Genomic DNA, 4,486 nt, shown 5'->3' on the forward strand with positions numbered 1-4,486 from the left:
GTGTCATGCGTCCAAGGTGTTGACATACTCCTCCACAGGAGGACATCTCTCATCATCCCATCTATCTTTCCTCAACAGAGGAAAGATCCACAAAGCTCTGTCAGCAGAATAATGAGGAGCCACAGCTACAAGGCAGTTTCCTCCCCCTGCAGCAAGGCAGATTTAAACACCTCCACAAAGCGCCTCTAATGTTCAGTCTAAATGGAAGATGTGAGCTGAAGCCTTTGAGAAGTGTCTGAAAACAAATATGATGACAGACAGACATCCCATCCCACTACCATGGCTTCTTCTGCTGAAGCCAATAATGTGGAGCGCTATCAGGTCTCAGCAAGGCTTCACAAGGAGAAAACTCCCGTGTGCTTTATGAAACTCATATATCAGAGATAATAGATTGTGAAACTTGCCTCGGTTAGCTTGTCCTTTGTTTACACAATGAAATTAATAAAACAATAGCAAACACAAAAACCGACCTCGATGTCTTTGGGAAATACACGGGCTGATGGGGTTTTCCAACATTAGTTAGCAGCTTTGTTAATCTATAACCCACTTAATGAGTAGACAGATTTGCATCCATAGATAACGGGTGCAACCGCACACACATTTATAGTGTTAGAGAAGTGGCAGGTAGAGCTGTTGATCAGTACCATGGATGAGAGTAATAGATCCGTTTAGCGTTAATCAATGTCGCTCACAGGCTCATTGAGCAGTGCACTCAGCATCCTGCTTTTGTGTCAGAGAGCCTTTTAATCTAATTGGACATTAAACTCCTGTCATTATTCCTCATGCAGTGAGACTTATTTATGACTCTCCTGCTTGCTTGTCTTTACCTTTTCATTACAGCATGCCAGTCTACATCAGCAAACTCATTAAAGGAAATGAATCAAAGGAGAGAGCTGGTGTACGGCTGAAAAGTGTAATTTAATAAATGTGTGTTAGGCTGCAGTGCTCAGCACATCATTCATGTTGTTTACGGGCTGTAATGTGTTAGCAGGTGAGGGCACTTTAATAATAAAGGCCTTTCACAAAGGCAAACATCAGCGCTGCATTTTAATACATGGACCTGTGGGGAGTGACAGGATTGTCAATGCTGAATGCAGTCAGCAGGAATTTTGTGGTGAAAGCGGTTCAGAATTAGTTCTCTCTCAGATATCATGTTTCCAAGTCAGACTCTGTCTGCACTGAAGGCCAAACAAACGTCACTGTGTGTCTTTATTACAATACGACATGTTCATGTAAAAGTTGTAAAATTATTGTCGATATTTGAGGTTTTTTTTTCTTCTTAAACTTAGACTAATTAACTTTAGAAAGACAGCAGAGAATATTCCATCCATCCATTTTCTATGCCGCTTATCCCTTTCGGGGTCGCGACTGTCAACGGGCGAGAGGCGGGGTACACCCTGGACCGGTCGCCAGCCGATCGCAGGGCACATACACACAACCATTCACACTCACACTCACACCTAGGGGCAATTTAGAGTCACCAATCAACCTAATGAGCATGTTTTTGGTCTGTGGGAGGAAGCCGGAGTGCCTGGAGAGTGCCCGCATGCATGGGAAGAACATGCAAACTTCACACAGGCCCCACTCGGGAATCGAACCTGCGACCTTCTTGCTGTGAGGCACACGCACTACCTGCTGCTCCACCGTGCAGCCCAGCAGAGAATATTTTCCCTGTCAAATGACAAGGTGAATTCATAAGCAGTCATTCAAAAGACGTCTTTGCTTAATTCAAAACACTCAGAGGATTTTGATCACTCTCTTCTGTGCTGCTCCACTATGTTTTCAGCATTTGCCATGATTATTAGAACAACTATCCCATAATTGCAAGACATCATCACATGATTATCATTGCATTTTGCTTAGATTTATGCTCCAAAACTACTTGGTTAGCTTAAGGAAAAGATCATGGGTTAGGTAAAGTGGGTCCACCTTGACTTTCACACAGGACATGAACAGCAGTATCCTCAGTGAAAGTCCTGTGTTTGTTTCTTCCATCATATGCGTCCTTTCTTGCTGTTTACACTACATCACCTAACTTCCTTCCTTTTCTCCTGTCATTACTATGGCCACTAGAGGTCGCAAACAAACAATGAGCAAAATATACGACAAACTATATGGACATTTTTCTGCTGAGGACCTGCTGTGTTATTGTCACTTGTTGTTAGAGTGCTCACTTGTCTGTCCCCAGTGTTTTCCTTTTCCCTTCATGTTATGTGTCTGTTCCCCGGTCTGTCTGAGGCTGGGTGTGGCCACACTCACTCTCTGCTAATTACCTGCACACCTGCTGCGCACGAGACTCATCAGGACCAGCAGTATTTAAGGGTGGCTCTCTGCCATGCTGGTTGCCGGTTCGTTCTGATCTCTCCAGTGTCTTTACGTCTTGTGCCTTGTTGCTTTCCAGCTACATCCAGAGTCACGCTGCAATTTTAAGTTTATTTAATTAGATCTGCTCTGTTACAGTGTGTTTTCTGTTAGTTGTTCACCAGTTACTTTGTGGTTTCAATAGATCCTGTTGCTATTTCATTCTATCTACCAGTCCGCATTACTGAGTCCAGTTTACATTATTTGGCTTTGCCATAACACTTGTGGTCACAGTGGCCTATTTTATCTCACTTTAAAGATGCACTGCAAAATATTCTAAGATACTATGTGATATGAAAGGGGTCAGTTGTAAAATTATATAACTGTAATATAATAATCAAATAATTTTCATCTCAACTCCACAGGGCGTTTTAATGTCTTCCACCTCACTGTTTTGGTTTTATCTTTGCTGTGTTATGTTAATTCATAACACTCTTATCAGCCTTGCTGTCACAATCCCACTGTATGCTACTTACACTGCAGAAGTTATTGAGTAGCTGGTGGAGCATTTAGCATCTAAAGAGACAGTTTTTTTGTATGCTGAACTTTTAGTGATTATAGAATTTTACACGTTATTCTGTTGTCTGATGTATTCTGGTGTGATCCCAGTGGAAATCAACACAGTCAGCCCATTTCTCTCAGTGTCCTGAGGTAGTGGGTGCATTGGTGTCCACCAAAATGTGGTTGTAAATTTTCAAATTGTACACATAGTAACTTTGAGGCGGCATTATGTCCAGGGGGCATCTGACCCTTGGTTGTTGGTCTGTTACAGACCCAATATATTCTTTTAAAGCTGAGGCAGATGAGGCAATAAGATGAGGAAGAAAGCGACAATTGCACGGCTTGAGGGTCTTAGGAGACTCCCCAGTCATTACTGTGTGCATAGCAGCTGAAGAACACCTCTTCATGGGTGTTTAAGCAAGCACTTTAAATGGAAATGTACTTGACACCTTAAGAGATGTAATCATTGGGTATTTGAATTCGACTCAGTTCTCCCCTAAATGTCTCTATGTAACTCGCTCTCTCCCACTTCTTGTCATTCTCTGATGCCTTCTCACCTTCTCCTGTTCACTTTATTTCCATCTCTCACCACCCACTCATTCCCATTTTGAATTACTCGTGTTCGTCACCGCATCCTTGCATTTTATGATCTGTTAGTGTTGTTCTTGATCTGTGTTCATTTCTGAGCTGTGGAATTGTCAGAGGAAGATGTGAGGGTGGCATCTTTTGCAGTTTGAAGGATTTAGGTTAGTTATTGGAAATCACAAGACGGTAGCTTCGGAGTGTGTGCGTCTAAATGTGGCTATTTTCCAAATTTCTCAGCAGAAATATGGAGCATTTTTGTTTTCAAAGCAAGATTATTTCTTGCTTTCACGAAATACCTAGCGCATGTTCAGAAATTGTAGATGAATAGAAAATGAAAACAAGCAGAGAATCCCTGCATTTGAGTGTTTTTTAGGTGATGCAAAATCCTACTCTCAGATAAAGACATGACAGCGTCGTCTAATTTAGATGAAAAAATACATTGTGGACATTTTCACCTTAGATCATAATTACCTTTCACAGTGTACTTTTCTCCTCTATGGTCCTTAATTCCTGCTGCATCTCTCTCTTCCTTCTTCGCAATCTGACCACTCATTACAACCATTACGGCCAGTGAACATTTCATTAACCTAATATGTCTTGGCTGAGACATACAATATTATTGTGCTGAGCCTACTGTTTTCACCACACTCTCATTGCACTGACCCTTCCCTTCCTGCCAACCTCACCCCTTGCTGTCAACTGAAAAGCAGCTAAATTAATTGTGTTTTTGTCCAGTGCTTGCTTCACAAATTAATTTATGAGTTTCCTTGCATGGCCATTAAAGAGGCATTGATTTAGATTTTTTCTGCATATTATCAGTGTTCAGTCTTTGCACGACTGTACGCATTTTGTGGTTAAACAAAGTACATAAGGTTTCCTTGTGTATTAATGTTTCCTAGGTGTATTTTATTCTTCTCATATTTTGGGCATAGTGGACTGGGGACTCCTGCCCTGTATGCAGTTTAATTTGCAAGAAAATAAGCATTGAAACAGGAGGACATGGTTATAGGACTAGTGATTTGTAATCAAAATGTGGGTG

The sequence above is a fragment of the Chaetodon trifascialis genome, chromosome 20 (assembly GCF_039877785.1).
Source record: "Chaetodon trifascialis isolate fChaTrf1 chromosome 20, fChaTrf1.hap1, whole genome shotgun sequence".
Taxonomy (NCBI): domain Eukaryota; kingdom Metazoa; phylum Chordata; class Actinopteri; order Chaetodontiformes; family Chaetodontidae; genus Chaetodon; species Chaetodon trifascialis.